A 13,179-nucleotide genomic window follows, 5' to 3' on the forward strand; every position below is an offset into this window, starting at 1 on the left:
CACCTGGGGGAGTCCAGCGATGGGGGGAGCATCCCATTGCCCTTTGTGCCTGCTTGGCTACATCTATTTGAAATTTTATGTACTGTACAGTGTTGCAAAAAGGGCATCAGTGACCTGCGAGATGCAATGGTGTGCAACCATTTGTGAGATGCGCCAAGGTCAACAGCTAATCCTTGGAAGGAGCCAGAGGTGAAGAAGTTCAAGGCCACAGTGATTTTGATGGCTACTGGCAGGGCATGGTGAGCAGTGCTGCAAGGTGTGAGGTCTTCCACCATAAGGGATATGGAGATAGCGCAGGACAATGGCATTGAGGTAGATAGTCATGATCTAATTGACTGGCGGAGTAAGCTTGATGGGCTGAATGGCCCACTCCTGTTCCTATTTTCCTCTGTTCTATTCCTAATCTCTGAGACCATCTGCCTGGATAGGCGCAGTCTCCTAAAGCAGTGGTTCTCCTACATATGCAAGGATCTCCATCTTCAGCAGTACCCTCTATGCTGAGGGTATGGCTTTCATTGCCTCCCTGCCCCTTGTCCCTCTCCTCTGTCCTACTTACACCTGGGGCTCTGCCTCTGCTGCTGAGGATATTGATCCTCATTGCCATGGACCCAATATCTGAGAATTGTGCTCCAATTATCAGCTATTGCCTTACTTGCACTCAGCTGCACTTACAATAGTCTCTGGAATCCTAACTCCCTCCTCCTTTGTCCCTGCAATGCCTGGTGGGTCATACCCCCTGCACTGCCCGAGCGGGTACTGACTATTCTCTTGGCAACCTCTACACGTTCGATGGCACCTGTCTGCCAATGGCTGAATTGCTCTCTCAGCTGTATTCCCTTTTATTAGCCTACCTAATATTATGGTGCAGTCATGACTGACTCCCACTGTGTTATCGCCTCCATGCACTTGGTCTGCCCCTGATCCAGTGTGCAATATCTGCACCCCCACCAAAATCCCAAACTGGCCCTCAATGATCTGACAATGAGGGACATAGGAAAATAGGAACAGGAGTAGGCCATTCAGCCTGTCAAGCATGCTCCACTAGTCAATTAGATCATAGCTGACTATCTACCTCAATGCCATTTTCCTGCGCTATCTCCATATCCCTTGATGTCATTTGTCTCCAGAAATCTATCGATTTCTGTCTTGAACATGTTCAGTGATTGAGCTTCCACAGCCCTCTGGGATAGAAAATTCTGAAGATTCAGCAGCTTCTGAATGCAGAAATTATAGAGTGGGGAGGCTAGAAAAAGTGAGACCAGTAGTCTAAGGCCCTGAAAAGAGACATCTAGTTCCCAAGGCAGTGAAATTAAGATGGGATGGAGGCTGGAAAAGTGAGGGGAAAGGGTATCTGTCAATGAGTCTCCAACCCTGAAAGTCAATTAGGAAATAGTTTTGTGCATGAGAGAGAAGAGGTCAGCAAGCCCTCATAATTTTCCATCCAATGGCTCTGTGCCAACAACAATAATTTGTAAAAACCTTCTGGTTCCTACATATCAATTAAACTACTCCAAGAGTACTTTGCATAAGTTTCCTACATTACAACATTTCAAAGTACTTCATTAGCTGTAAAGTGCTTTAGGCATCCTGTGGGTCATGAAAGGCACTATATTTTTATACATGGTCACATAATTGTCACAGACCAATCAGATTACTAGAACATGACATAGCCTGAGTAGAACAAAGAGATAGTCAGGCAAAGTCTAATTTCATTTTTAATAATATAGATCAATACAAATAAAATTTATGACAGCAATAAGTTGGGGTGGAGCTGGCAATGGGTTGGTTGATATCGTTTTATCTCTGCAAGCAAGATTCAAATCCAGCCCATACTGCTAAACAAAACTTTCCTTATCTGTAAGAGTCCAATGAGAAATGAGTTTGAACAGTTTCCATGCAGTTTGTAGTGGGCATAAACTTACATTACAAAACTGTCCTTAGTCCAGCACTAATTAGCAATCTCACTTTGGAAAGCCATAGGACCATGTGGAAAGTGAAAACAAAATGTCACACAGGTGCAGCAAATGGTGTCCTTTGAGGTTAGGGCTGAGAAACATTTTGGGCAACATAAAAGCAGTTTCAATCCGCATCCAGTTGTGCTACACCTGACCCAGGAGTGCTCGATGCTGTTGTTTTGTGCCTGAAATGGGTAGAGTTCCATTTCCCAGCACTAACATCCCCCAACTTGAGAATGAAGGAAAAGGAATAAACTATTAGAAATTAACTATTGATCTTCTTTAATTGTGTGTAATATAGATGAAGCCTCCAAGCCCTGACAATCTGGCCCTCAAAGCCCAGGCATCTCAGTGCTATTTATGTTTATATTTATTTCTCGTTGCTTTGTTCTTCTTGAAACTTGTGGACCTGCAGGATTGGAAAGGGCTATTTTTAGTCATTTTTCTTCGCTGATGGATAAGTGCTAAATTGTAACACCAAGATCTGTTAGAATCAGCAATCTGAGATATATACAAATTAAGGGGACATTGATTTAAACTTAGTAGATGGCCCACATAGCTCCATGGTACACACCTATGCAGCCAAAAAATTGTAGATATACATGGTATAATGCAACTGTCATTTCTTTTAGATGTGCACTATATTTAGTCTGTCCCATCTCTAAATGCTTTCCTTTTCTTTATCTATATATAGTATGAGAATATTGAAACTATCTGCTGTTCAACTAATTGCTGTACATTGGCTGACTAACATTCATCTAAGTAGAGACTCTAATGGCTTTCTGATCAGTTTTTCTTACCCATCTTTTTAATCCACATCTATTAGGCCAAGAATCTCTTGCTTCGACGTGACCCAAAGATTATTTAACTCAGCATCCTACTTCATTCTACCAGTCAATCTGACGGTCTGTTCGCCACAAATCTCTAACTTACATCAATTCTCCTGACTCCTCAATCCCCAAACAAAGCATTCAGTTCACCTCCTTCATCAACTGACCTAGTTTACCCTGTGGACGCCAATGAGCCAATGACTGCACACCTGCGCACCACTGCACCCCACCCACCCCTTTTCATAATCCTTCATTATTCTGGTATTCCTTATAATGCTCGCAACATGACTAATCTGCAAATTGTTCTCCCCGCAAGGTCTGTTTACATAATTCTGTTTGATAATTTTGAAACCCCCAATAAAGTAATTCAAAAGAAATAATAATCTGATTCAGCAAAATGGACTTTGAGATAATATGAAAAGGTTTCTATAACTTGCTCAATAACAGGAAAATAACTGAAATGTGATTTGATAAAAATGTGCTTATGCCAAAAATTGGCATCACTGTAAATAGGAGCTAGTACACAATCTCAATTGCAATAATTTTACTTCCAGTTGATAATTTGGTTTCAGAGCAAATAAATTAACTTGTGATGTTCTCATTCTAATCTTCAAAAATGGAACGATGCTCTTGATGTTCACTATGAAGTTTGAACAGTATTCATTAATATTTCCAGTTTAATCAAGACTGGATTCATGTATCTGGTGAACTCCTGACCTTTAAATGAAACAGCACCAAGTCATGGCAAATCAGCACAATCTATATACAGGGCTTCCTCAAGGAAATATTATGGACCCTACTCTGTTTCTCACTGTCATCCATACCTATGTGACACCTACTTGTTGATGAGAATCACAACTGAGTGGTGAATATCCTATTGAAATACAAAGAGCAATTAAGTCATTATATTCAGATGTGGATAAAATCGGATTGACACGTAGTATATTTTCTTCAACACTGAGAGAACCATGTTAATAATTACAAGGAAAGCATGACCATAATGTTTTCACAAGTCCTTCCTCAAAGGCCCACTGACTAAAATGATAGCTCATTCAGTTACAAACATCCATCAACTCAACATGAAAAACACATCCAAATGCTTGAGCAAACAGATCTGTTACATGTAGTGTTGGAGATGAAGGATTATCAAATAAGAAGTGCATTGCACAATAATAAAAACATAGGCTTAAGTGTGATTCTTCAGATATAGTATTGGTACCACTTCAATAAAGAAATGTTGACTAGATGACTAGAAAAGCTGGTAGAAGTGGTAATTCTCAAGAAAGCATGCCTTTATCATTAGTCATATCTGTATTCTATGAAGTCTATATTTTTGCACTGTTGGAATTCTGTAGCGCCATGTGGAAGGTTGCAGAGAAGTCCCAACTCTCATTTTTGGATTCAGCACAATCCAAACTTGTGCAGAAAATGGTTAAGGATGCCTACTCCATGAAAAAAATCTGTCTTTTACAAGATTCTAGAGATGTGTCAGAGTGTCTCCAAGATCATGACAAATATGGCATTAAAATAATTACCAGTAGATATTAAGTAACCAGAAGGATCTGCGTTTCCCATTAGCACCCAAAAAAATTTTCTCCCAAATTCCCCTTGAACAAAATTAATTTTATAAAATGATTATCCTTGTCAAAACTGGTGTAACTCATTTTGTTCCAATGCTAACACCCAGCTGTACCTCATCAGCAGCCTCTCCATTGTATCTAAATTGTCAGATTGCACATGCGATATCCAGTATTGGATGAGTAGAAATTTCCTCCATCTAAATATTGGGAAGATTGAAGCCATTGTATTTGGTCCCCACCACAAATTCCACTCCTTAACCAATGACTTCATCTCTCTCCCTGACAACTGTCTGAGGCTGAACCAGACTGTTCACAACCTTGGTATAATATTTGGCCCTGAGATGAGCTTCCAACCATGTATTCGCGCCATCACTAAGACTGCCTATTTCCACTTCCATAATGTTACCCAACTTCGCCCCGCCTCAACTCATCTGCTGTGAGACCCATATCCATGATTTTCCTACCTCTAAACTGGACTATTCCAACACACTTCTGGCTGTGTTTTCCCATGTTCTACCTCCCATAAACTGGAACCCATCCAAAACTCTGCTGCCCATATCCTAACTCATACCAAGTCTTGCTCACCTATCATCTCTTTGCTGACCTACATTAGCTCCAGTTAAGCAATATCTGGATTTAAAAATTCTCATCCTTGTTTTCAAATCTCTCTATGGCCTTTATCCCTATCTCTGTAATCTCCTCCAGCCCCACAGCCCTCCAAGATTTCTGAGCGTCTCCAATTCTGACCTTGTGAGCATCCTGATTTTAATCACTCCACCATTGACAGCCTTGCTTTCAGCTGCCTAGGCTCCAAGCTCTGACATTCCCACCCTAAAATTCTCTGCCTCCCTATCTCCCTTTCTTCCTTTAAGATGCTCCTTGAAACCTACCACTGGTCAAACTATTGGTCATCTGTCCTAATACCTGTCCTAATATGTGGCTCTGTCACATTTTGTTTGCTAACGCTTTTGTGAAGTGCCTTGGGGCATTTTGCTTTGTTGAAGGTGCTATATCAATGCAAGTGGTTGTCGTTTTATACAGGTGCAGGTAATATTTTACTGACTTTAAATGCCACAACAAAAATATTGAAAATATATATTTTTAAATAAGTAAAATATATATGCGAAAATCATTATGGGTCATTACAATGGCCGGGATGTCAAGTTGGGCAGACAGGAGCCGGCCACCGACTGAAATGTCAGTGGTGAACCCGTTTCCGCCTCGCCAGAGGATCTGACCCCCATTTTACGGGTCCCCAGGCTTTCATTGTTCCGAGGCAGGACTTCCACCCGCTTAAGGGAGGAAGTCGCGCCTTATTGAACTGTCGGCCAATTAGCGGGTCGGTAGCTCTTCGTCCCAGCAGCGGCCACCGAGAGCAGTGGCCACTGCTGGGGCTGCAGTCCAGCCAGAGACATGGAGCCGGGAAGACAGGTAGGTTTTGGTTGCCTTGCCGGGGGTAATCAGTCAGTTGAAGGGAAGGGGGGGGCAGGGGGGGGGCGTGTTGGGTGCTGGGGGCGGTTGGGGTAGTGGGGGCAACCCTCCAACGGGCACTCTGTGCCCGATGAGCAGGCCCCCCCCACCCCCCTCCCCAGGACGATCGCAGCTGCCCGGTTTCGGTTTTCACAGGTGGCTTTTCCCGGCTCCAGGATGCCTGCTTGCGACGCGTAAAATCTGCATGGAGACGGGCGAAGGCCCTTAAGTGGACGTTAAGTTACCACTTAAGGGCCTTGATTGGACTGGGCCGTTTTTCACCACCACCCCACCACCCCCCCCAACATAAAGGAGGGGTGGAGGCGGGAGCAGGTCGGGAAAGCCTCCCGGAGCCTCCCACTCCATTTTATGCCAGCCCCCCGCCACCATCTGGCACGTTGGGGTGGTGTAAAATTCCGACCAATAAGTCAACAAGTTATGGCAAGTAGATAATATCTCCTAATGTGGCTCAGTGTCAAGTTTTGTTTGATAACATTCATGTGAAGCACATTGGGCTGTTTTATGAAATTAAAGGCACTATATACAGATATCCCAACTCTTGTGAATTGTTTGTGAGAGATGTGATTTCTCAGTCAAATTCAGCCCCTAATATGATCTCTCAAGAGGCCTCTGATAACTCAGGATTTTTAATAGTCTTTCTCTGCAAACGCACCTGGTTTGGGACTGTGCATGTGTAAACCAATCAGTCACGCCTGTGCATACACCTAGACTTTGGAGTGCCAAATGGAGAGGAAACCGGAAGTGGGGCCTGCTGAAGTACATTGCATTGCTGAGCCTGGACCCTGCAGCAATTACGCACAATGATGTTCCTTGGACTATGTGCTGACGGATGTGTGCGAGTTACAGGTTCATGTACTGTGTGGTTCCAAAGTTTGTGCTTGAGCTGTAGAGAAGGGATCTGTTGACAGATTCAGGACATTTGGCCCTGCCGCATGGAGTAGGTAAAAGGCCCGGAGAAGGAGGAGGAGGGAACTTAGAGTTCTAGGCTTGTTGACATAAACAGCTGAGAAAAACTCTGGGACCAAGCAGCCAGATGCTGCTCCCTGAGGCCCAGGATTGCGGGGTGGGGGGGGTGGGGGAGGGCAAGGGTATGAAAGAGAGAACGAGGGTAAGAGAAGGAGATCCCCTTTCATAGACTCCCACTCATAGACCCTGACTCATTGATCCTCACTGGAAGAGGGGCTAGATATTACTCAGCCTTCCAAGAGACCTCTCATAGAGACCCAACTGGAGGGAGACCCCAACAAAGGAGAGAGACTGAACTTTCCAAGAGAGGCCCTCATAAGTGGGAGTGGGCCTGATATCAGGGCATACCCGTTTCCCCAACGAATCCTAAATCAGGCATTATTAGTCTATGCAAGGGGCTAACCCTCTGACTTAGGCAGCCACTCTGGATACCTGTGGTCTGACACAATCTTGGGCCGGACTTTCTTCAGGAGTCCTTGGGATGCAGGACATTGGTCCCTGAAATTCAGCCTCAAGACACCCAAACGGGGCAGTAATATAGTTTTTGTAAAGATCTCTGACCTGTTAGAAATTAAATAAGCCACCAATGAGTTTTATAAACTAACTGTCAATCTTTATTGGTTTATGTTTAAAAAAAGCAACTCAATTTTTATACCAAATATCTCAATTTTTGAGAGTTTGTCTTCTGATTCATGAGGTGATGGGTTTGGCATTACTTTATATAAATTAAATTGGAAATGCTGTTGTAAAGGGTAGAAGTTCCGAGCTGACATGTAAAATGACTTTAAAGTTTAGAAAATATTAATTCCATATGGCTTTGAAAAATCATCCATTCCACATTTTTTTCATTTCTCAGAAATAGATGCCATAATCGCAACTGTTATGAAAATCGGGTTGCACGAGATAAAACTTTTTCATTTGAGTGGTTAGGATCTGGAATGCACTGCCGGAGAGTGTGGTGAAGGCAGGTTCAATCGAGGCATTCAAAAGGGCATTAGATAGTTACCTGAAAAGGAAGAATGTGCAGGGTTACAGGGAGAAGGTGGAGCAATGGCACTAAGTGAATTGTTCATTCAGAGAGGCAGTGAAGATTCGATGGGCCGAATGGTCTCCTTCTGTGCTTTAACAATTCTGTGATTCTGTTGGGTGCCTGCCAGACCTGCTGAGTATTTCCAGGTATTTTAGGGAAAAGGTAGGGTAAACAAATCCAGAGCTCCCTGGATGACAAAAGAGATAGAGATTAAGATTAAAAACATGTGTGCTATGACAGATGTCAGGTAGAGATAACTATTGAGAACCAGGCTGAATACAGAAGCTTCAGAGGGGAAATGAAAAAGCAAATAAGAGAAGCACAGAGAGAGAGTATGAACAGAGACTGGCAGCTGACATAAAAGAAATCTAAAAGTTTTCTATAGACATATAAATAGTAAAAGGATGGTGAAAGGAGGAGTGGGGCCGATTAGGGACCAACAAGGGGATTTGTGCATGGTGAGAGAGGGCATAAATGAGGTATTAAATGAATACTTTGTATCAGTCTTTACCAAGGAAGAAGATGCAACCCAGGCAATGGTGAAAGAGGAGGTAATTCAGACACTAGAAGGGTTTAAAAGTGATAAGGAGGAGGTGTTGGATATGCTGTCTGTAAAGTGATAAGGCACCAGGACCGGATGAGATGCATCCAAGGATACTGAGGGAAGTGAGAGGGGAAATTGTGGAGGCACTGGCCATAATTTTTCAGTCTTCCTTACACTCGGGCAGGGTGTCAGAGTAGTGCAGAATTACAAACGTCACACCCTTGTTCAAAAAAGGGTGTAAAGATAAGACGGGCAACTACTGGCCAGTCAGTTTAACTTTGGTAGTGGGTAACTTTCGAGAAAGATTAATTCGGGACAAAATTAATTGTCACAAGGACAAATATGGGCTAATTAAAGAAAGCCAGCATGAATTTCTTAAAGGAAAATCATGTTTACCTAACTTGCTGGAATTTTTTGAGGAGGTAACAGGGAGAGTTGATGAGGGCAATGCAGTTGATGTGGTGTACATGGACTTCCAAAAGGCGTTCGATATCATGCCACATACTAGACTTATGAGCAAAGGTAGAGCTTATGGAATAAATGGGACAGTAGCAACATGGATTCGGAATTGGCTGAGTGACAGAAAACAAAGAGTAGTGGTTAATGGATGATTTTCAGGCTGGAAGAAAGTTTGTAGTGGAGTTCCCCAGGGGTCAGTGTAAGAATCCTTGCTTTTCCTGATATATATTAATCACCTAGACATTGGTGTACAGGGCACAATTTCAAAGTTTGTGGATGATATGAAACTTGGAAGCATTGTGAACCATGAGGAGGATAGCGTGGAACTTCAAAAGAACATAGACAAGTTGGTGGAATGGGCGAACAGGTGGCAGATGAAGTTCAATGCAGAGAAATGTGAAGTGATTCATTTTGGTAGGAAGAACAAGGAGAGACAATATAAAATAAGGGGTACAATTCTAAAGGGGGTGCAGGAGCAGAGGTTCCTGGGGGTATATGTGCATAGGTCATTGAAGGTGGTAGGACAGGTTGAGAGAGCGGTTAATAAAGCATACAGTATCCTGGGCTTTATTAATAGGGACATAGAATACAAGAGCAAGGAGGTTATGTTGAACTTGTATAAGATACTAGTTCGGCCTCAGCTGGAGTATTGCGTCCTGTTCTGGGCACCGCACTTTAGGAAGGATGTGAAGCGATTAGAGAGGGTCCAGAAAAGATTCACGAGAATGGTTCCAGGGATTAGGAACTTCAGTTATGAAGATAGATCAGAGAAATGGGAATGTTTTCCTCAGAGAAGAGAAGGCTGAGAGGAGATTTGATAGAGGTATTCAAAATCATGAGGAGTCGGACAGAGTAGATAGGGACTGTTCAAGAAATATTTCAACACCTTCAACCCACTACCTTTGTTTACATCCAGGGAACAGTGTGAGCACAGGGCCAAGCTGGCACTTGAACTGCTTGAAGAAAACCAGGTCCTTCCTCGCAAAAGACACTGTTACACACCATTGCTTACATCTCTAATAGGTATCTTCTTCTAGATTGGCACTTAGTATTCCCCACAATTTTATCACAAATGAGCAGGGAAAGCTAGAACTGGCTTTGAAACTAAGCAGACTGTAACAATACTGCTGACAGCAAGGCTGACTCTGCTTCACTCCAGTATCAGCTTGGACCTCCTTACATTTACTTGATAAATCAATACAATGACCAGAACAGGATTTGAACTCATATTAGCAAATCATATGCCCAGCTCTGTGCATTACTAGCTCACCAACATGACCACTAGGCTATGAGAGGCAACAGCAGATACACCACTGTACAATTCTGGGTACCATACTTTAGGAAGGATGTCAATGTCTTGCAGTGAGGGAAAGAGTTTTCCCAAGATCATATCAGGATGAGGAACTTGAGCTTTATGGAAAGATTGCAGAAGCTGGCATGGTTCTCCTTTGAGCAGAGCAGGTTAAGGGGAGACCTTACGCATTTACAATTACACTTACAGTTTTCTACCAACATTAACGTGGAGGTTAACATCAGGTGTAAAGCTCTGAAGTGACTCTGAAAACAAGCAGAGTGAGACCCCGCCTTGTCCCATTTATGCTCTAATACAGTACCGTGAAGAGCCTTGGGATGCTTTTCTACATGGAAGGTTATATTAAAATCCACATTGTTTTTGTTGTTGTTGTTGTTGCTTGAGATTGCAGTGTGTGCAGAAAATGATTTGATGGTAAGAAGTGAGTTGGGTTTAAAAAGAGTGGAAGCTGAATAAGTGTCAAGTTCTGATAAGTTTGTTTTACACTTAGGAACATAGGAAAATAGGATAAGAATAGTTAGGTGCATGATGGCCGGCACAGACACTATGACTCTATAACATAGGAGCAGGAGTAGGTCATTCAGTCCATCGAGCCTGTCCCTTCATTCAATACGATCATGGCCGATCATCCACTTCAATGCCTTTTTCCCAAACTATCCCCATATCCTTATTGGATTCTTGTTAGGCAAGGGAATCAAAGATTATCAGGGGTATATGGGAATGTGGAATTTGAGACAGAAACAATTCAGTCATGATCTTGTTGAATGGCGCAGGCTCGACGGGCCGAATGGCCTACTTCTGCTTCTAACTCGTATGGTCGTATCCCTTTATGTCATTGGCATTTAAAAATCTGTGATTCTGTTGTTGCATGCCATTTGTTGGTTGTCATGCAAGATTGCTGAAACCTGTCACCTTCCAGCAGATGGCATGTGTTTCTACTCCAATCGCTCCCCTCAGATGTGAGTGCACATGCGCCGTGAGTTGTAGTGAGCGGTCGCTGACAGAAGAGGCGCTGTAAGCCGCTCCCGGTGGAAGAGCCGATGCCTGGGGGGGGGGGCAGAGGGAATGTGTGCGTGCGCAGTGCCTGCTCCTGAGTTGAGGGCTTGCAGTGAGCAGTCGCTGGCGGAGGGGCGCTGTAAACCGCTCCCGGTGTAAGAGTCGGTGCCTGTCGGGGACAGTCAAGAGGGAGTGCGGGAGAGAAGAGAGGAGCCAGCGATGTTTCTCACTGTCACTTTCAGGGTTGTTCAGTTCAGCCTCGGATGAAAATGGCTACCAGGAGAAGGAGCGGCAGAACCCTCCCTACTGCTCTGTTATTCCCTTTCGCCATCGTCTTGCAGCACTTCACAGGATAAATTTCAATAAAAAGGAGGGGGGAGAACAAACACCAACCTTCATCTCTCCTTCGTCCGCTCGAGATCTTTTTTTTCTGGTGAGTTTCTTAAAACGAGACAATTTATCTTTAAAAAAATAAACAGTACATTGAAAATACCAAGAGCGGGTGACTTGAAATACTGCCCGTTTGAACCTCGGCTGAGGTTTTTCCAGCTTTATTTATTTTCCTTTCCCTTCCCCTATTTCATTCCTGGCTGTTTCCGGCAGGCCGGGTTTCCGGTTGTGGGGTTTAAACGGAGACGACATTCAGGGCGCTAACGGCCCTGCCCCCCCCCCTTCCCCTCCCCGCTAGCGGCCCCCACCCAGGGGACGGCGACATATCCAATCGCCTCCCTCTTCTGTTGCCCCTTCCTTGACTCTGGGTTCATTTGGATTTAGGCCTTTCTCATCCCTCACTCTCCGTTGGAAACTATTCACTCATTGCAAAAGACATTTCAACATAAGCAGAACCAATTGCTCCTTGGCTTTAACGGTTACAGTGTAGCAGGAAAGCTGCTTTATTTTCGGGGAGGAGAATGCTACTAACTTCATGTTATGTTCGTTTAGTAAAGTCTCCGTTTATACCAGACTGCTGGGTGCGTTGCAACCTTAGTAGGGTTGTAATCATTACGTTAAAATGCACCAATTTGTTTAAAAGGTTATATAATTTTTCAATAAATTCGATATTTCTAAGACTATTGTGGATGGGAGGGTGGCGTATTAACTCGCATTACTTGCCCTGTGTAGAGAGTATTTATAGTACCTTAGATGTAAACGTGTGAAATTGCAGATGTTCGCCGTTCAAGATTTGAGTCAATCAATCAAAACCAAGTGAAAGATTTAAATGCTCGAAAGCAGGCCTTGTTACGTCCCACTAAAACAAATTCTGCTGTTCTTTGTAATTGGTTCACTAAAGAAAGACCAATTATGTAAGAAAACATCTTTTCCATTGTTTGTACGCAATTGAAAATTGGTTAGTAATTTATAATGTATCTGCATCCCTGGAGAACTAGGATCGATATATAATTCTGGTTCTGTCGGTGAAGCAACATTTAAGTTGACCTGCACCATATTGAAATCAAATCTCGATTTGGCACTTGCGAATCAAATAGTTTATCAGGTGCCTCAGTTTTCCACCGTGGGTTCCCCACTTTTGTACTGATATAATCCACATTCCTGCAGTTAATCCCCTCCCCCCAAGTCAGAGTTCTTATAATTCCCTTCTTGTGAAGGACAGTGGCACAGGCAATCAAAGAAAAGGGAAGAGGATAGGGCTGAGGTCAATGTGTGGACAAAACTTATCATTTGGAGAATGAATAATGTCAACCTGTTGAAACTATTCTGTTCCTATTGGTGCTGGTTCTATAATCTTATGCTGATTTATTTGGTTGTGATAAAAATTTGACTGCATTTGTGACTTTTTGAAGCTGATGACATGACTAGCTTGGAAAAGTCAAGGTTCTTTCAACATGAGGTTCAAACAGTATATAAGTGCATGGATAGCTTTCTAGGGGACAATTCTTCCAATTCCCTGATTGGATCCTGTTTGAAGGCATTTCACAGCATGGATTGCTTTAGTGGATTATTTTTATGTCTTTGGAAGGAGGTTTACCTACTAGAGAGTTGAAATAGTAAATGCAT

General features: G+C 43.2%; 1 protein-coding gene and 1 long non-coding RNA gene across 2 annotated transcripts in view; one reads left to right on the top strand and one right to left on the bottom strand.

The window, feature by feature from the left end:
* The window catches only part of LOC137373702 (uncharacterized), a 55,859-nt gene extending 44,054 nt beyond the window's left edge, over positions 1-11,805 (bottom strand). Inside the window, exon 1 of the long non-coding RNA XR_010975674.1 lies at positions 11,557-11,805. This is a non-coding gene — a long non-coding RNA (uncharacterized lncRNA). The remainder of the gene's footprint in view (positions 1-11,556) is intronic.
* wdfy3 (WD repeat and FYVE domain containing 3) overlaps positions 11,281-13,179 on the top strand; it is a 498,547-nt gene continuing 496,648 nt past the window's right edge. Inside the window, exon 1 of the mRNA XM_068038896.1 lies at positions 11,281-11,596. The gene's annotated coding sequence lies outside the window, so the exon portion shown is untranslated. The remainder of the gene's footprint in view (positions 11,597-13,179) is intronic.

Source organism: Heterodontus francisci, chromosome 1 (assembly GCF_036365525.1).
Source record: "Heterodontus francisci isolate sHetFra1 chromosome 1, sHetFra1.hap1, whole genome shotgun sequence".
Taxonomy (NCBI): domain Eukaryota; kingdom Metazoa; phylum Chordata; class Chondrichthyes; order Heterodontiformes; family Heterodontidae; genus Heterodontus; species Heterodontus francisci.